This window comes from Mytilus galloprovincialis, chromosome 13 (genome assembly GCF_965363235.1).
Source record: "Mytilus galloprovincialis chromosome 13, xbMytGall1.hap1.1, whole genome shotgun sequence".
In the NCBI taxonomy this organism is placed as follows: Eukaryota; Metazoa; Mollusca; class Bivalvia; order Mytilida; family Mytilidae; genus Mytilus; species Mytilus galloprovincialis.
Window position 1 is genome coordinate 11,549,845 of NC_134850.1, and position 22,670 is coordinate 11,572,514.

Sequence of the window (22,670 nt, forward strand, 5' to 3'; positions counted from 1 at the left end):
TGGGGAACGGTGTACGATGGACACATTCTTGTTTTTGTCGAGCTTGCGACTTTTGTCGCAGAAAGCTCGACATAGGAATGGTGATCCGGCGGCGGCGGCGGCGACAGCGTTAGTTCACTTCTTAAAAGCTTTATATTTTAGACGGCGAACGACCTGGATGCTCCATACTTTAAATACAGATGCCTTAAGTTTGGAAGTTTCCGTCTGTCACATGTTCATTGTCCTTGAACTCATTTTCATGGTTCAGTGACTACTTGAAAAAAAGTTAAGAGTTTTGTAATTTCTCTCATATTATGGGTAACTATGTTTAGTATTTGCGTACCTTGGTCAGCATGCCCATCAGACAGTTTTCACTTGACCTCGCCATCATTTCATGGATCAGTGAAAAGGGTTAAGTTTTTGGTGGTCAAGTCTATATCTCAGATACTATATGAAATATGTCTTGTATATTTGGTGTATGAAAGGATTGTAAGGTGGACATGTCCAACTGGCAGGTGTCATCTGATCTTGACCTCATTTCCTTGGTTCAATGGTCAAAGTTAAGCTTTTGAGTTTTGTTCGTTTTTTCTAATACTATAGGTCAACTTTATTTGGTGTCTGGAAATATCTTATGATGTCAGTCTCGCAAGTCTCATTTGACCTTGACCTCATTTTCGAGGTTCATTGTTCAGTGTTTAGTTTTTGTGCCAAGTGTCATCTGACCTTGACCTGATTTATATTGAATGATTGTAAGGTGTAAATGTATTCCTCATTTTGGTCATATGACCTTGATCTCATTTTCTTTGGTCATGTTATTAATAAGTTTATATGATAATTGTAGTAAAACTTTATATTTAGGTCTATCAACATAAATAAGGCGAGAAATTTCAACGTGTGTACTCTTGTTAGGAATTAGGAATTATGCCTTCTGAACTTAGAATTTCGGCCTAAATATACTTCTGCATATCTTCTGAAATTACACAATAGAATTTCATGCGTGTTTGAACTAAATAATCTGTTGAAGTTTTGTTTGCTTAGTGACAATGTCGGACTGTGAAGTATGTGAGCGTGCTCACAAAGGTTCTTTGATTACACACAGTCAATGCATTGTCTGTGCTTCCCAGATACAGTCTGTATGCATTTTCTTTGTTGTAAATTAAATTAAGTTTATGTATTGTACGTCGTTCTTAGTCTTTATACATTGTTTATATGTTTTGACTATGAGTCTAAGATACTTCTATTGTCGGTATATCTTAGATTTAGTCGGTTAACACTGTCTATGGATCAGAGACACAGTATGTATGCATTGTAAGTTGTTCCAAGTTGAAATAAAAGTCTGTATGTTTTGCCTGTTACTGCAAGATAAAGTGTGTACACTGCCTGTGGCTCTTATATACAGTCTGTATGCATTTTCTGTATGCTTTATCTATGGGTCTAATTTTTATATACAGTCTGTATACAAACTGTATCTCTGACCCATATACAGTGTCCAAAAAACTCTGTTTTAAGATCTCTAACCCATATACAGTGTGAAAATGATCTTTGGTTCTAAGATGCATTTTGTTTGATTGGCTGAATGCTTAGTATATATTGGTTTCGATATATGGTCTGTATGTATTGTATGGATCTTATATATTTGTATTTTTTTCCATCTGATGAGTAAGCCTTTTTCAACTGATTTTTATAGTTCGTTCTTATGTTGTACTGTTACACCAAAGTCCCAGGTTATTGGAGGTTTGGGATCCCGCTAACATGTTTAACCCCGCCACATTCTCTATGTATGTGCCTGTCCCAAGTTAGGAGACTGTTATTCAGTGGTTGTCGTTTGTTCATATGTTACATATTTGTTTTTCGTTCATTTTTTGTATATAAATTAGGTCGTTAGTTTTTTCGTTTAAATTGTTTCACATTGTCATTTCGGGACTTTTTATAGGTGACTATGCGGTATGGGCTGTGCTCATTGTTGAAGGCCGTACGGTGACCTATAGTTGTTAATTTCTGTGCCATTTTGGTCTCTTGTGGAGAGTTGTCAGTAGTGTTTGTGGGACAGAATGAACCCATAAAGGTGGACGTCGGACGCTGACGCTATATTTGGACCTGGGTGTGAATGCCGACGCCATATTTGGGCCTTAACGCGGACGCCATGGTCGACCATGAAATCGGGACGCGAATTTGAGGTTGGACCGTATGATTCGGACATCGAGACACCGACGCCATATTTGGGCTTGGACGCTATACCTTAATGTTATACCAGTAACGAATTATAAAATTCGTAATAACGATTTAAATTCGTGATTTCGAATTCAAATTATATTTGTGGGAGGTCCTATGGGCGTCCGTAGCCTTCCGACTTATTTGAACCACTTAAATAATATCCTATGGTCCTGTTTAACATGACATCTCAAATAATTAGATTAAGAGATAAAGCACATCTGGTGATTAAAAATAAGTATCTTTATACACTTTCTTTCAATAACATGTTTACAGGTGTACACTTTTTTATTTGGTTCTAATTAACGGACACCAATTATAAAAATATAGTCTGTGACATTAAATAATTATCTGTATCTTTAAAATAAGCATGACAACCGTAAACATTGAGTAGTATTGCATTCCAACTCATTTCAACCACATATAATTACTATCATATGATTAGGATTTCAACCCAAATGATTAACTAAAACCACGTCTGGTCATTTAAAATTGTTTCTCATTTAACATAATCTTAACTATATATTTGAAAATTCCACGGTCGTAGTTGGTTTTTATCTTCAAAAATTACACGGATAATATATTTAATCAATCAATATTTATATACAAGGAGTTTGGATTGGGTTTACAGAATAGAGAATAATGGACGAAAAAATAAATAAAGAATGATATGGGCGAGAAAAATAAAGAATAAAGAAATATGACAAAAATAAATATAAAGAATAGTGAAATAGGGACTGGTAAAATATATCGAATAGAGAAATATACGGCTGCTTAAATATAAGGAATTAAGAGTTTTGGGATGTTAAACTATAAAAAAATTTATAAAGGAATACAAACAAATACGACTGTTGCAGTATATAATTGCAGTAGCATTTTTTGTTTGTTTGTGCACGTGCAAGAATTATGTCCGTGCAGAGAAACAAGAACCGGTTTGAACCGGTAAAAATGAGACGATTCTGGCTCTGTAGGTGGCCGGCTCTTAGCATACGGTCCAATCAAACAAGTTTTATGTCTATAGGTTGCACTTTGTAAATACAGCTGTTTCTGACAACACGCCTCTTTTGGGGAGAAATAGAATATTCATAGAAAATTAATTTTGTTTACATACTGGTTCCCAGTTATGCTCTCTGTGTTCCATATCGCAGAGACAGAACTGGGGAATGTTACCAGTAAATAAACACGTGCATATTGTTTACATTGAAATCTGTGGTAACCTTTCATTCGAGGTTGGGGTAGTTAAGAAAATTAGTGTAAGTTTAAACCCTGAGAAGTTCGGGGCATATAAACGTTGAAAATATGCCGCACAGCCCTATATTTTGACCTTTGAAAAAAATTGTGGTGCAAATGAACTTTCAATTCTGGGATAAGATTTTTTTCAAAACTTCATAGTAAAAGTGGTACAGTTTTAGCCGTAAAAGGAGTTCCTATGGGAAATTGCATTGTCAATATTTACAGAAATGCAACCTATATAGTCCTTAACATAAAATTATGATGAAGATTACTAAATGCTTAAGGAAGAAAGCTGATCAGGAGGATTCATTAATCATACAGAAACACAAAAAATTGTATTGACTATAATAGTTATTTCAACCGTATAGAAGATAAATTAGTCTACTGTACTTATATAGTTATACACAACACATTTTAGCCTATTGCAAGGCAACATTTATGTTCCTATCCAATATACCCTTTATCCCGCGGGGTGGCCTTACAAGACCTATACCTATTGTATTTATGGTAACGTGTTCTAAACATTCATGAATTATTTGCCACTGGACGTTAAGCAATCAATTACTATTTCCGTTTATTTCCTTAAAAACGGCTGTGAGTATAACAAAGCTGTAAGAGAGATACTAAAGGTTTCACTGGAATTAACACTATGGACGAGTTTTGTTTATTTATTAATAGCGAAAACTCGCTTTCATCCATCGTTTGAAAATAACGTACGTGGCAATTTCAAAGTGCGCCTTGCAAAACGCTATACGTTGGATGGATCGTGGGAATGTTCATTGAAGGTGTCGTTCATACCGGAATTAGAAGCCTAAACGAGACGTATGTACTTCTGTTCCGATTTCGTGCACCAGTCGTACGTTAGGGAAAATCTCTCCATATTCTCCAGTCGATACGATTAAATGAAGATATTACGGACGTGACGTTTGGGAAACCAGTCTATTTCACGGTAACCAGGAATGAATTGTATCACATCGAATTTGTTTTGAGATACGATCATCTTCAAATATGTCGTCTAAAAGATGACCATGTATTTCTCTTGCTATATTTTCGAAGGAAGTGAAGTAAATCTATAAGAGGAAACTACTCACTGTCATTTAGGAAATTACGAGTATGTTTAATTGCAATATTTGCTGCTAAGTGTATGTGTGGCCGCACGATCTTCAAAGACATATAAGAAGTAAGCATTCTTCCGATGAGCCACTATACCACCCAGGTGTTACCCAGCAGCAGCAAAAGCAGCAACAGCAGCAGCAGAAAAAGAAGCAACAGCAGCAAAAGCAGCAGCAGAAGGCTTTCGTGTTTAGACACCCTTCTACCATGATTGTGTCCGGTCCAACGTCCTGCGATAAAACTTATTTTATGTTATTTTCAACAAATAAAAAAACTGTGAAGTCCTAGTCCAGACAGGATCGTTTGGTTGTATAAAAGGTGGCAACCTCTTTACGAGGAAATACAACGAACATGCAGTGCTTCCGCGCGTTGAATTCATTCGTGGAATTCCTTTTGATCTCGAAAGGGACGATTTTTTCGATCCCAACATTCGAAACATGATCCTATTAGATGACCTCATGTCGACATCGGACAAAGACTCCAGAATAAATGATTTGTTTACGGAAGGGTGTCACCATAGGAATTTATCGGTCGTCGTTTTTAACCAGAATGTATACTTTGTCAAAGACCCCACCCAGAGACGAAACTGTCATTATCTCATTCTCTTTAATAACCCCATTGATCGACAGCCCATCGTTACTCTTGGCCGACAGATGTATCCTTCTCGAGGGGACTTCTTTCTCCGGAAATTTAAAGAGGCAAAGAGGACACCTTTCGTGTACTTTCTTGTTGACCTAAAAGCTAGAACCCCCGAAGCCTCCAGATTGCACACAGAGGTCTTGCAGGTCGGTCAAGGAGAGACACCAGACGGACAAAGGGATGACGACCGTATCTCGAATACTTTTGAAGACGATAGTTCGGTCTCATCAGACGAAGATATTGCCGACGAGACAACACATAGTTCGTCAGAGGATGCTGAAACACGGAAAGATCTCATCACCTGTCAGGATTGTGGATTACTTAGTGTTTGCTCACCTACGTGGATTAGAAGCCCAACGTCAGCAAGGTTGTGGGAATAAAAACGGCATTGCCCTTAACGATGACCGGGAAAGATGTAGAGGATGCTTTGAATGGATTGCCCGTGACCGTTTGCTGTGCAGAAGACTTGCCTAGATATGTGAGCGACAGGCGTAGAAGGTTTGTGGTCAATACGGACAACTGTGATCAAAAGGGGAGTCATTGGGTTGCATTTCATTTCCCCGCATCGGGTCCATCAGAATTTTTCGACTCCTTAGAACGATTACCGGAAAAGTACCAACGCTATTTCAGAAATGTACTCATCGTCAATGGACCGAAATACTGTGTGGTTTGCAATCAAATCCAACCCAATGATTCAGATACATGTGGCCTGTATTGCATTTATTACGTCAAATTGAGATGTCGGGACTCGAGATGAAGGACATTATCAACAACTTTTCATCCACTGACACGATTCAGAATGACAGTAAACTCGTAGCTCTATTTGGTTAAATGAAAAATAATGATACAAAAAAAAATAATGAAAAAAGAAAGAAAAAAAAAACAGAAGAAAAGAAAAAAAAATCTTAAAACACCTACATGGATGTATGGCAGGTCTCAAGTCTTGAAAAACTCTTTCTAGGGTCACTAAAAGTATCCACCCTGGAGGGTAGCCTGGTCAAAAATGAAGATATAGCGTCCAGGATTTAAGCCCAAATATGGCGTCGGCGTCTCGATGTCCGAGTAACATGGTCCAACCCGAAGTTTGCGTCTTGATTTCAGGGTCGACTATGGCGTCCTCTTTAAGGCCCAAATATGGCGTCGGCGTCTGCGCCAACTTTCGAATATGGCGTCAGCGTCCGACGTCCACCTTAATGGGGGTCATTGTGTCCCACAAACACTACTGTTGTCTCATTGGCAATCATACAACATCTACTTTTTTATATTATATATATATTATCTCTACGTATATATTTTCTATATACGAATTTTACATGTTTAGATGATGCAATTCAGAAGATATGTGGTAATATTGCCAATGGGAAACTTATCCACCAAAGACAAACGAATGTGAATCGGCCATGAGTTACACATATGTATTCATGTAAAATGCTATTCAAACCCATTCCTGACTAGATCTGACGAAAAACGAAAACTAACAGCCCGATTAATGCTGAAACGATAAACGTAAAATCAATATCAAAGACAGCTACCATTAACAATACAGTGCTCCTATATATCGTCTACCAACAGTATTTATCTATACCTACCGTTGGTGGTTAACATGCAATATAATGCTCCTATATACCGTCTATTATCAGTATTTTTCTATACCTACCGTCGGTAGTTAACATGCGATATAGTGCTCCTATATACCGTCTACCAACAGTATTTATCTATACCTACCGTCGGTGGTTAACATGCAATACAGTACTCCTATTTACCGTATATCAACAGTATTTGGCTATACCTACCGTCGGTGGTTAACATACAATATAGTGCTCCTATATACCGTCTATCAACAGTATTTGTCTATACCTACTGTCGGTAGTTAACATACAATATAGTGCTCCTATATACCGTCTATCAACAGTATTTGTCTAATACCTACTGTCGGTAGTTAACATACAATATAGTGCTCATATATACCGTCTATCAACAGTATGTGTCTATACCTACCGTCGGGGTAGTTAACATACAATATAGAGCTCCTATATACCGTCTATCAACAGTATTTATAATGAAATTCAAAACAGTGTGGCTGTGGCCATTGATTGACACATTAAATTCATCCATTGACTGGGACAATTAAGGTGAACGTTTGTATGTAACTACCACTGCTCACTATGTACTTTTTAAAGACACTTAAACTATGGGGTCACCAAAGGTTCTAACAACTTAATAAAGTAATTCGAAAAACTAATCAGAAATAACACGATGTTTTGATTTATATCAATTATATAAATCAAATCATAAAGGTTATTCCTGATTATTTTTTTTGAATTATTTTATAATTAAAGGCGTTAAGAAACCTTTGGTGACCCCACAGTTTAAATGTCTATCGTATGTACGTCGTGAACAGTGGTAGTTACAGACAAACGTTCATGTAAATTGTCCCAGTCAATGGATGAATTTAATGTGTCAATCAATGGCCACAGCCACACTGTTTTGAATTTCATTCTATCTATACCTACCGTCGGTGGTTAACATGCAATACAGTACTCCTATTGACCGTATATCAACAGTATTTGTCTATACCTACCGTCAGTGGTTAACATACGAATAAGTACTCCTTCACACCGTCTATCAATAGTATTTGTCTATACCTACCGTTGGTGGTTAACATGCAATATAATGCTCCTATATACCGTCTATTATCAGTATTTTTCTATACCTACCGTCGGTAGTTAACATGCGATATAGTGCTCCTATATACCGTCTACCAACAGTATTTATCTATACCTACCGTCGGTGGTTAACATGCAATACAGTACTCCTATTTACCGTATATCAACAGTATTTGGCTATACCTACCGTCGGTGGTTAACATACAATGTAGTGCTCCTATATACCGTCTATCAACAGTATTTGTCTAATACCTACTGGCGGTAGTTAACATACAATATAGTGCTCCTATATACCGTCTATCAACAGTATGTGTCTATACCTACCGTCGGTAGTTAACATACAATATAGAGCTCCTATATACCGTCTATCAACAGTATTTGTCTATACCTACTGTCGGTAGTTAACATACAGTATAGTGCTCCTATGCATCGTATATCAACAGTATTTGTCTGTACCTACCGTCGGTGGTAAACATACAATACAGTGCTCCATTACACAGTCTATTGACAGTTGTCTATACCTACCGTCGGTGATTAACATGCAATATAGTGTTCCTATATACCACCTATCAAGATAATTTATCTATACCTACCGTCGGTGATTAACATGCAATAAAATGCTCCTATATACCGTCTGTTATTTTATTTTTTTCTTAACCTACCGTCGGTAGTTAACATGCTATATAGTGCTCCTATATACCGTCTATCACCAGTATTTGTCTATACCTACTGTCGGTAGTTAACATACAATATAGTGCTCCCATATACCGTATATCAACAGTATTTGTCTATACCAACTGTCGGTAGTTAACATACAATATAGTGCTCCTATATACCATCTATCAACAGTATATGTCTATACCTACCGTCGGTGGTTAACTTACAATATAATGCTCCCATATACCGTCTATCAACAGTATTTGTCTATACCTACTGTCGGTAGTTAACATACACTATAGTGCTTCTATATACCATCTATCAGCAGTATTTGTCTATACCTACCGTCGGTGGTTAACATACAATATAGTGCTCCTATATACCGTCTCTCAAGAGTTTTAGTCTATACCTACTGTCGGTAGTTAACATACAATATAGTGCTCCTATATACCGTCTATCACCAGTATTTGTCTATACCTACTGTCGGTAGTTAACATACACTATAGTGTTCCTATATACCGTCTATCAACAGTATTTGTCTATACCTACCGTCTGTGGTTAACATACTATATAGTGCTCCTATATACCGTCTATCACCAGTATTTGTCTATACCTACTGTCGGTAGTTAACATACAACATAGTGCTCCTATATACCGTCTATCACCAGTATTTGTCTATACCTACCGTCGGTGATTAACATACGATATAGTGCTATTACATATACCGTCTATCAAGAGTTTTAGTCTTTACCTACTGTTGGTGGTTAACATGCAATACAGTACTCCTATTTACCGTATATCAACAGTATTTGGCTATACCTACCGTCGGTGGTTAACATACAATATAGTGCTCCTATATACCGTCTATCAACAGTATTTGTCTAATACCTACTGGCGGTAGTTAACATACAATATAGTGCTCCTATATACCGTCTATCAACAGTATGTGTCTATACCTACCGTCGGTAGTTAACATACAATATAGAGCTCCTATATACCGTCTATCAACAGTATTTGTCTATACCTACTGTCGGTAGTTAACATACAGTATAGTGCTCCTATGCATCGTATATCAACAGTATTTGTCTGTACCTACCGTCGGTGGTAAACATACAATACAGTGCTCCATTACACAGTCTATTGACAGTTGTCTATAACTACCGTCGGTGATTAACATGCAATATAGTGTTCCTATATACCACCTATCAAGATAATTTATCTATACCTACCGTCGGTGATTAACATGCAATAAAATGCTCCTATATACCGTCTGTTATTTTATTTTTTTCTTAACCTACCGTCGGTAGTTAACATGCTATATAGTGCTCCTATATACCGTCTATCACCAGTATTTGTCTATACCTACTGTCGGTAGTTAACATACAATATAGTGCTCCCATATACCGTATATCAACAGTATTTGTCTATACCAACTGTCGGTAGTTAACATACAATATAGTGCTCCTATATACCATCTATCACCAGTATATGTCTATACCTACCGTCGGTGGTTAACTTACAATATAATGTTCCCATATACCGTCTATCAACAGTATTTGTCTATACCTACTGTCGGTAGTTAACATACACTATAGTGCTTCTATATACCATCTATCAGCAGTATTTGTCTATACCTACCGTCGGTGGTTAACATACAATATAGTGCTCCTACAATGTATATACCGTCTATCAACAGTATTTGTCTATACCTACCGTCGGTGGTTAACATACAATATAGTGCTCCTATATACCGTCTATCAAGAGTTTTAGTCTATACCTACTGTCGGTAGTTAACATACAATATAGTGCTCCTATATACCGTCTATCACCAGTATTTGTCTATACCTATTGTCGGTAGTTAACATACACTATAGTGTTCCTATATACCGTCTATCAACAGTATTTGTCTATACCTACCGTCTGTGGTTAACATACTATATAGTGCTCCTATATACCGTCTATCACCAGTATTTGTCTATACCTACTGTCGGTAGTTAACATACAACATAGTGCTCCTATATACCGTCTATCACCAGTATTTGTCTATACCTACCGTCGGTGATTAACATACGATATAGTGCTATTACATATACCGTCTATCAAGAGTTTTAGTCTTTACCTACTGTTGGTAGTTAACATACAATATAGTGCTCCTATATACCGTCTATCACCAGTATTTGTCTATACCTACTGTCGGTAGTTAACATACAACATAGTGCTCCTATATACCGTCTATCACCAGTATTTGTCTATACCTACCGTCGGTGATTAACATACGATATAGTGCTATTACATATACCGTCTATCAAGAGTTTTAGTCTTTACCTACTGTTGGTGGTTAACATGCAATACAGTACTCCTATTTACCGTATATCAACAGTATTTGGCTATACCTACCGTTGGTGGTTAACATACAATATAGTGCTCCTATATACCGTCTATCAACAGTATTTGTCTAATACCTACAGGCGGTAGTTAACATACAATATAGTGCTCCTATATACCGTCTATCAACAGTATTTGTCTATACCTACCGTCGGTGGTTAACATACAATATAGTGCTCCTATATACCGTCTATCAAGAGTTTTAGTCTATACCTACTGTTGGTAGTTAACATACAATATAGTGCTCCTATAAACCGTCTATCAACAGTATTTGTCTATACCTACCATCGGTGGGGTGGTTAACATGCAATATAGTCCTCTTATATACTGTCTATCAACAGTATTTGTCTATACCTACCGTTGGTGGTTAACATGCCATACAGTACTACTATATATCGTCTATCAACAGTATTTGTCTGTACCTACCGTCGGTGGTTAACATGCCATACAGTACTCCTATATACCGTATATCAACAGTACCTGTCTATACCTACCATCGGTGGTTAACAAGCATTACAGTACTCCTATATACCGTCTATCAATACTATTTTTCTCTACCTACCGTCGGTGGTTAACATATAATACAGTGCACCTAAAATATATACCGTCTATTAATAGTATTTGTCTATACCTACCGTCGGTGGTTAACATACAATATAGTGCTCCTATATACCGTCTATCAAGAGTTTTAGTCTATACCTACAGTCGGTAGTTAACATACAATATAGTGCTCCTATATACCGTCTATCACCAGTATTTGTCTATACCTACTATCGGTAGTTAACATACAATATAGTGTTCCTATATACCGTCTATCAACAGTATTTGTCTATACCTACTGTCGGAAGGTAACATACAATATAGTGCACCTATATACCGTCTATCAACAGTATTTGTCTATACCTACCGTCGATGGTTAACATACAATATAGTGCTCCTATATACCGTCTATCAGCAGTATTTGTCTATACCTACCGTCGGTGGTTAACATACAATATAGTGCTCCTATATACCGTCTATCACCAGTATTTGTCTATACCTACTGTCGGTAGTTAACATACAATATAGTGCTCCTAGATACCGTCTATCACCAGTATTTGTCTATACCTACCGTCGGTGATTAACATACGATATAGTGCTATTACATATACCGTCTATCAAGAGTTTTAGTCTATACCTACAGTCGGTAGTTAACATACAATATAGTGCTCCTATATACCGTCTATCACCAGTATTTGTCTATACCTACTATCGGTAGTTAACATACAATATAGTGTTCCTATATACCGTCTATCAACAGTATTTGTCTATACCTACTGTCGGAAGGTAACATACAATATAGTGTTCCTATATACCACCTATCAAGATAATTTATCTATACCTACCGTCGGTGATTAACATGCAATAAAATGCTCCTATATACCGTCTGTTATTTTATTTTTTTCTTAACCTACCGTCGGTAGTTAACATGCTATATAGTGCTCCTATATACCGTCTATCACCAGTATTTGTCTATACCTACTGTCGGTAGTTAACATACAATATAGTGCTCCCATATACCGTATATCAACAGTATTTGTCTATACCAACTGTCGGTAGTTAACATACAATATAGTGCTCCTATATACCATCTATCACCAGTATATGTCTATACCTACCGTCGGTGGTTAACTTACAATATAATGTTCCCATATACCGTCTATCAACAGTATTTGTCTATACCTACTGTCGGTAGTTAACATACACTATAGTGCTTCTATATACCATCTATCAGCAGTATTTGTCTATACCTACCGTCGGTGGTTAACATACAATATAGTGCTCCTACAATGTATATACCGTCTATCAACAGTATTTGTCTATACCTACCGTCGGTGGTTAACATACAATATAGTGCTCCTATATACCGTCTATCAAGAGTTTTAGTCTATACCTACTGTCGGTAGTTAACATACAATATAGTGCTCCTATATACCGTCTATCACCAGTATTTGTCTATACCTATTGTCGGTAGTTAACATACACTATAGTGTTCCTATATACCGTCTATCAACAGTATTTGTCTATACCTACCGTCTGTGGTTAACATACTATATAGTGCTCCTATATACCGTCTATCACCAGTATTTGTCTATACCTACTGTCGGTAGTTAACATACAACATAGTGCTCCTATATACCGTCTATCACCAGTATTTGTCTATACCTACCGTCGGTGATTAACATACGATATAGTGCTATTACATATACCGTCTATCAAGAGTTTTAGTCTTTACCTACTGTTGGTAGTTAACATACAATATAGTGCTCCTATATACCGTCTATCACCAGTATTTGTCTATACCTACTGTCGGTAGTTAACATACAACATAGTGCTCCTATATACCGTCTATCACCAGTATTTGTCTATACCTACCGTCGGTGATTAACATACGATATAGTGCTATTACATATACCGTCTATCAAGAGTTTTAGTCTTTACCTACTGTTGGTGGTTAACATGCAATACAGTACTCCTATTTACCGTATATCAACAGTATTTGGCTATACCTACCGTTGGTGGTTAACATACAATATAGTGCTCCTATATACCGTCTATCAACAGTATTTGTCTAATACCTACAGGCGGTAGTTAACATACAATATAGTGCTCCTATATACCGTCTATCAACAGTATTTGTCTATACCTACCGTCGGTGGTTAACATACAATATAGTGCTCCTATATACCGTCTATCAAGAGTTTTAGTCTATACCTACTGTTGGTAGTTAACATACAATATAGTGCTCCTATAAACCGTCTATCAACAGTATTTGTCTATACCTACCATCGGTGGGGTGGTTAACATGCAATATAGTCCTCTTATATACTGTCTATCAACAGTATTTGTCTATACCTACCGTTGGTGGTTAACATGCCATACAGTACTACTATATATCGTCTATCAACAGTATTTGTCTGTACCTACCGTCGGTGGTTAACATGCCATACAGTACTCCTATATACCGTATATCAACAGTACCTGTCTATACCTACCATCGGTGGTTAACAAGCATTACAGTACTCCTATATACCGTCTATCAATACTATTTTTCTCTACCTACCGTCGGTGGTTAACATATAATACAGTGCACCTAAAATATATACCGTCTATTAATAGTATTTGTCTATACCTACCGTCGGTGGTTAACATACAATATAGTGCTCCTATATACCGTCTATCAAGAGTTTTAGTCTATACCTACAGTCGGTAGTTAACATACAATATAGTGCTCCTATATACCGTCTATCACCAGTATTTGTCTATACCTACTATCGGTAGTTAACATACAATATAGTGTTCCTATATACCGTCTATCAACAGTATTTGTCTATACCTACTGTCGGAAGGTAACATACAATATAGTGCACCTATATACCGTCTATCAACAGTATTTGTCTATACCTACCGTCGATGGTTAACATACAATATAGTGCTCCTATATACCGTCTATCAGCAGTATTTGTCTATACCTACCGTCGGTGGTTAACATACAATATAGTGCTCCTATATACCGTCTATCACCAGTATTTGTCTATACCTACTGTCGGTAGTTAACATACAATATAGTGCTCCTAGATACCGTCTATCACCAGTATTTGTCTATACCTACCGTCGGTGATTAACATACGATATAGTGCTATTACATATACCGTCTATCAAGAGTTTTAGTCTATACCTACAGTCGGTAGTTAACATACAATATAGTGCTCCTATATACCGTCTATCACCAGTATTTGTCTATACCTACTATCGGTAGTTAACATACAATATAGTGTTCCTATATACCGTCTATCAACAGTATTTGTCTATACCTACTGTCGGAAGGTAACATACAATATAGTGCACCTATATACCGTCTATCAACAGTATTTGTCTATACCTACCGTCGATGGTTAACATACAATATAGTGCTCCTATATACCGTCTATCAACAGTATTTGTCTAATACCTACTGGCGGTAGTTAACATACAATATAGTGCTCCTATATACCGTCTATCAACAGTATGTGTCTATACCTACCGTCGGTAGTTAACATACAATATAGAGCTCCTATATACCGTCTATCAACAGTATTTGTCTATACCTACTGTCGGTAGTTAACATACAGTATAGTGCTCCTATGCATCGTATATCAACAGTATTTGTCTGTACCTACCGTCGGTGGTAAACATACAATACAGTGCTCCATTACACAGTCTATTGACAGTTGTCTATACCTACCGTCGGTGATTAACATGCAATATAGTGTTCCTATATACCACCTATCAAGATAATTTATCTATACCTACCGTCGGTGATTAACATGCAATAAAATGCTCCTATATACCGTCTGTTATTTTATTTTTTTCTTAACCTACCGTCGGTAGTTAACATGCTATATAGTCCTCCTATATACCGTCTATCACCAGTATTTGTCTATACCTACTGTCGGTAGTTAACATACAATATAGTGCTCCCATATACCGTATATCAACAGTATTTGTCTATACCAACTGTCGGTAGTTAACATACAATATAGTGCTCCTATATACCATCTATCAACAGTATATGTCTATACCTACCGTCGGTGGTTAACTTACAATATAATGCTCCCATATACCGTCTATCAACAGTATTTGTCTATACCTACTGTCGGTAGTTAACATACACTATAGTGCTTCTATATACCATCTATCAGCAGTATTTGTCTATACCTACCGTCGGTGGTTAACATACAATATAGTGCTCCTATATACCGTCTATCAAGAGTTTTAGTCTATACCTACTGTCGGTAGTTAACATACAATATAGTGCTCCTATATACCGTCTATCACCAGTATTTGTCTATACCTACTGTCGGTAGTTAACATACACTATAGTGTTCCTATATACCGTCTATCAACAGTATTTGTCTATACCTACCGTCTGTGGTTAACATACTATATAGTGCTCCTATATACCGTCTATCACCAGTATTTGTCTATACCTACTGTCGGTAGTTAACATACAACATAGTGCTCCTATATACCGTCTATCACCAGTATTTGTCTATACCTACCGTCGGTGATTAACATACGATATAGTGCTATTACATATACCGTCTATCAAGAGTTTTAGTCTTTACCTACTGTTGGTGGTTAACATGCAATACAGTACTCCTATTTACCGTATATCAACAGTATTTGGCTATACCTACCGTCGGTGGTTAACATACAATATAGTGCTCCTATATACCGTCTATCAACAGTATTTGTCTAATACCTACTGGCGGTAGTTAACATACAATATAGTGCTCCTATATACCGTCTATCAACAGTATGTGTCTATACCTACCGTCGGTAGTTAACATACAATATAGAGCTCCTATATACCGTCTATCAACAGTATTTGTCTATACCTACTGTCGGTAGTTAACATACAGTATAGTGCTCCTATGCATCGTATATCAACAGTATTTGTCTGTACCTACCGTCGGTGGTAAACATACAATACAGTGCTCCATTACACAGTCTATTGACAGTTGTCTATAACTACCGTCGGTGATTAACATGCAATATAGTGTTCCTATATACCACCTATCAAGATAATTTATCTATACCTACCGTCGGTGATTAACATGCAATAAAATGCTCCTATATACCGTCTGTTATTTTATTTTTTTCTTAACCTACCGTCGGTAGTTAACATGCTATATAGTGCTCCTATATACCGTCTATCACCAGTATTTGTCTATACCTACTGTCGGTAGTTAACATACAATATAGTGCTCCCATATACCGTATATCAACAGTATTTGTCTATACCAACTGTCGGTAGTTAACATACAATATAGTGCTCCTATATACCATCTATCACCAGTATATGTCTATACCTACCGTCGGTGGTTAACTTACAATATAATGCTCCCATATACCGTCTATCAACAGTATTTGTCTATACCTACTGTCGGTAGTTAACATACACTATAGTGCTTCTATATACCATCTATCAGCAGTATTTGTCTATACCTACCGTCGGTGGTTAACATACAATATAGTGCTCCTACAATGTATATACCGTCTATCAACAGTATTTGTCTATACCTACCGTCGGTGGTTAACATACAATATAGTGCTCCTATATACCGTCTATCAAGAGTTTTAGTCTATACCTACTGTCGGTAGTTAACATACAATATAGTGCTCGTATATACCGTCTATCACCAGTATTTGTCTATACCTATTGTCGGTAGTTAACATACACTATAGTGTTCCTATATACCGTCTATCAACAGTATTTGTCTATACCTACCGTCTGTGGTTAACATACTATATAGTGCTCCTATATACCGTCTATCACCAGTATTTGTCTATACCTACTGTCGGTAGTTAACATACAACATAGTGCTCCTATATACCGTCTATCACCAGTATTTGTCTATACCTACCGTCGGTGATTAACATACGATATAGTGCTATTACATATACCGTCTATCAAGAGTTTTAGTCTTTACCTACTGTTGGTAGTTAACATACAATATAGTGCTCCTATATACCGTCTATCACCAGTATTTGTCTATACCTACTGTCGGTAGTTAACATACAACATAGTGCTCCTATATACCGTCTATCACCAGTATTTGTCTATACCTACCGTCGGTGATTAACATACGATATAGTGCTATTACATATACCGTCTATCAAGAGTTTTAGTCTTTACCTACTGTTGGTGGTTAACATGCAATACAGTACTCCTATTTACCGTATATCAACAGTATTTGGCTATACCTACCGTCGGTGGTTAACATACAATATAGTGCTCCTATATACCGTCTATCAACAGTATTTGTCTAATACCTACAGGCGGTAGTTAACATACAATATAGTGCTCCTATATACCGTCTATCAACAGTATTTGTCTATACCTACCGTCGGTGGTTAACATACAATATAGTGCTCCTATATACCGTCTATCAAGAGTTTTAGTCTATACCTACTGTTGGTAGTTAACATACAATATAGTGCTCCTATAAACCGTCTATCAACAGTATTTGTCTATACCTACCATCGGTGGGGTGGTTAACATGCAATATAGTCCTCTTATATACTGTCTATCAACAGTATTTGTCTATACCTACCGTTGGTGGTTAACATGCCATACAGTACTCCTATATATCGTCTATCAACAGTATTTGTCTGTACCTACCGTCGGTGGTTAACATGCCATACAGTACTCCTATATACCGTATATCAACAGTACCTGTCTATACCTACCATCGGTGGTTAACAAGCATTACAGTACTCCTATATACCGTCTATCAATACTATTTTTCTCTACCTACCGTCGGTGGTTAACATATAATACAGTGCACCTAAAATATATACCGTCTATTAATAGTATTTGTCTATACCTACCGTCGGTGGTTAACATACAATATAGTGCTCCTATATACCGTCTATCAAGAGTTTTAGTCTATACCTACAGTCGGTAGTTAACATACAATATAGTGCTCCTATATACCGTCTATCACCAGTATTTGTCTATACCTACTATCGGTAGTTAACATACAATATAGTGTTCCTATATACCGTCTATCAACAGTATTTGTCTATACCTACTGTCGGAAGGTAACATACAATATAGTGCACCTATATACCGTCTATCAACAGTATTTGTCTATACCTACCGTCGATGGTTAACATACAATATAGTGCTCCTATATACCGTCTATCAGCAGTATTTGTCTATACCTACCGTCGGTGGTTAACATACAATATAGTGCTCCTATATACCGTCTATCACCAGTATTTGTCTATACCTACTGTCGGTAGTTAACATACAATATAGTGCTCCTAGATACCGTCTATCAGCAGTATTTGTCTATACCTACCGTCGGTGATTAACATACGATATAGTGCTATTACATATACCGTCTATCAAGAGTTTAAGTCTTTACCTACTGTTGGTAGTTAACATACGATACAGTGCTCCTATATACCGTCTATCAACAGTATTTGTCTATACCTACTGTCGGTAGTTAACATACAATATAGTGCTCCTACATGTGTATATACCGTCTATCAACAGTATTTGTCTATACCTACCGTCGGTGGTTAACATACAATATAGTGCGACTATATACCGTCTATCAAGAGTTTTAGTATATACCTACTGTTGGTAGTTAACATACAATATAGTGCTCCTATATACCGTCTATCAAGAGTTTTAGTTTATACCTACTGTTGGTAGTTAAAATATCCATATAGTGCTCCTATATACCGTCTATCAACAGTATTTGTCTATACCTACCGTCAGTGGTTAACATACAATATAGTGTTCCTATATACCGTCTATCAACAGTATTTGTCTATACCTTCTGTCGATAGTTAACATACAGTATAGTGCTCCTATACACCGTATATCAACAGTATTTGTCTGTACCTACCGTCGATGGTTAACATACAATACAGTGCTCCATTACACAGTCTATTGACAGTTGTCTATACCTACCGTCGGTGATTAACATGCAATATAGTGCTCGTATATACCGTCTATCAACATAATTTATCTATACCTACCGTCGGTGATTAACATGCAATAAAATGCTCCTACATGTATATACCGTCTATTATTGTTTTTTTCTAAACCTACCGTCGGTAGTTTACATGCGATATAGTGCTCCTATATTCCGTCTACCAACAGTATTTATCCATATCTACCGTCGGTGGTTAACATGCAATACAGTACTCCTATTCACCGTATATCAACAGTATTTGTATATACCTACCGTCGGTGGTTAACATACAATATAGTGCTCCTATATAACGTCTATCAACAGTATTTGTCTATATCGACTGTCGGTAGTTAACATACAATATAGTGCTCCTATATACCGTCTATCAACAGTATGTGTATATACCTACTGTAGGTAGTTAACATACAATATAGTGCTGCTATATACCGTCTATCAACAGTATTTGTCTATACCTACCGTCGGTGATTAACATACGATATAGTGCTATTACACATACCGTCTATCAAAAGTTTTAGTCTTTACCTACTGTTGGTACTTAACATACAATATAGTGCTCCTATATACCGTCTATCAACAGTATTTGTCTATACCTACCGTCGGTGATTAACATACGATATAGTGCTATTACATATACCGTCTATCTAGAGTTTTAGTCTTTACCTACTGTTGGTAGTTAACATACAATATAGTGCTCCTACATGTGTATATACCGTCTATCAACAGTATTTGTCTATACCTACCGTCGGTGGTTAACATACAATATAGTGCTCCTATATACCGTCTTTCAAGAGTTTTAGTCTATACCTACTGTTGGTAGTTAACATACAATATAGTGCTCCTATATACCGTCTATAAACAGTATTTGTCTATACCTACCGTCGGTGGTTAACATGCAATATAGTCATCCTATATACTGTCTATCAACAGTATTTGTCTATACCTACCGTTGGTGGTTAACATGCCATACAGTACTCCTATATATCGTCTATCAACAGTATTTGTCTGTACCTACCGTCGGTGGTTAACATACCATACAGTACTCCTATATACCGTATATCAACAGTACCTGTCTATACCTACCATCGGTGGTTAACAAGCATTACAGTACTCCTATATACCGTCTATCAATACTATTTTTCTCTACCTACCGTCGGTGGTTAACATATAATACAGTGCACCTATATACCGTCTATTATCAGTATTTTTCTAAACCTACCATAGGTGGTTAATATGCAATATAGTGCTCCTATATACCGTCTATTAACAGTATTTCTTTATACCTACCGTCGGTGGTTAACGTAAAACATAGTGCTCCTTTATATACCGTCTTTCAATAGTATTTCTTTATACCTACTGTCGGTGGTTAACATAGAATTTAGTGCTCCTATATACCGTCTATCAACCGTATTTGTCTATACCTACCGGCGGTTGTTATCAAAACAAACTATTTTCAATCGACAGTCCAAAGTTTCGTATCTATACTTCACTCTGAATGACTGATGACATTTATTTGACCAGTAACATTCCCTATTGTATTCATTATTTAGTTTTCTCCCTGAACTTGTCTGAAATATTTGCGGCTGTACTGATGGCAAACAACAATGAATCAATTTCTTAAAGTACTTCTTAATCTAAATAATATATTATTTTTTAATCTAACCAGTAATATGTGATCGGTGAATGTACGTATGACAATTACGCCAATTTTGAAAAAAGCATATTTTTTTTCATTTGCGCACATTGACATTTTTTAATTTGCGCCAAATTGATTTGAAAGGTTAGGTCTGATAAATTTAGATGATAAAATTTAACTTGTTTAACCAAACGCAGCAATTCAATGAACACAAGCTACAATATAGATAAATGTGTGTATAGACACATGTTGAGCTCATGGGTATCATCATTTAATCACACTTCTGGTACCCGAACATTTACTTTCATATATGGAACCGATGCCATAAAGAAAAAAACAGGCTTTAACTTATAAAAATTTTGATAAAAAAGGGGATGCTTTATTGTAGGGAAGATATCACAAGGTTGCAGTTCAACAGAAGTGTTGCATGACAATACTCAGTTAAAAAAGATTTGTGCATATGCAAATGTGCTTTTTATGTCAAACTGTTACAATCTTATTTTATAAAGTGCTACTTCAAGTGTGATGTACACTTGCAATAAACTTATCCTGCTTTCAATCCCCCTCCTCCTCCTCGTCACGTGTGAGCAAGTGGCAGGTGGCAAAAGGCCAGAAGGAATATTTTTGTTATTATATAAATAAATTCTATACATCTTATATGCCTCATGACTTGTGTTTACCTGTTAATTTGTGCAAATGAAGAAAATAAATTTGGCGCAAAGAAATAAAAAAAAAATAGGCGCTAATTAAGTGCAGATTGGCGCAAATGGAAAAAGCCGAAGCAAATATAATCTTTTCTCGTATCAAGATTTCAAGATTTTATTCATAACCTCAGACACATACTTGTGTACAAGAGGACAATAATATATACAACCATATTAAGATAATACATAGCGAGACAGGACAAACGAAACACAAATACATAGTATATTTTAAAAGACAATTGGTATAATTAGATTAAGTATTTTATGATTTTCTTCACGAAAATTGATAATTTCCTTTGAACTTGTACGTTACATATAGACAACAAGCCAGTGAATTTCTTCTGGCTTGGATTCATTACATAGTAATTTGGTACAAACTTTGATCTAAGAGCAGAAACATCAGCATTTTTACAGGTAAACAATATATGAAACTCATCCCCTATTCCCTCATTACATAATGTACATATTCTATTTTCCCTCGCGATCCCCGCCGATCTACCCGTCTCAATAGGTAACTTCAAATTCGAGCATCGAAGTTCAGATATGCAATATCTGTCCTTGGGTAATAATCGCAATAGATACGGTTCCAAACCAAACTCGAGTTTGAATTAATAAAGAATAGAATTCACCCCTATCAGATCAAATTGGTGTTTTCTTTCTTTTTTTCGTTCAGTTTCATCTAGTCCATTTGTTCATTTGACTCTGTCTCCATCACGACTAGGATGCATTTTAATTTATAATGTAAAGTCGTTCAGGTTTTTGTTTTATTATATAAAAAAAAAAGAAGATATAGCATGATTGCCAATGAGACAACTCTCTAAAAGAGACAAAGTGACACCGGAATTAACTATTAAAAAAAACCTTTAACAGATCACGGTACGCTGACGGTACAGATGTCTGTAAATTCAGAAAT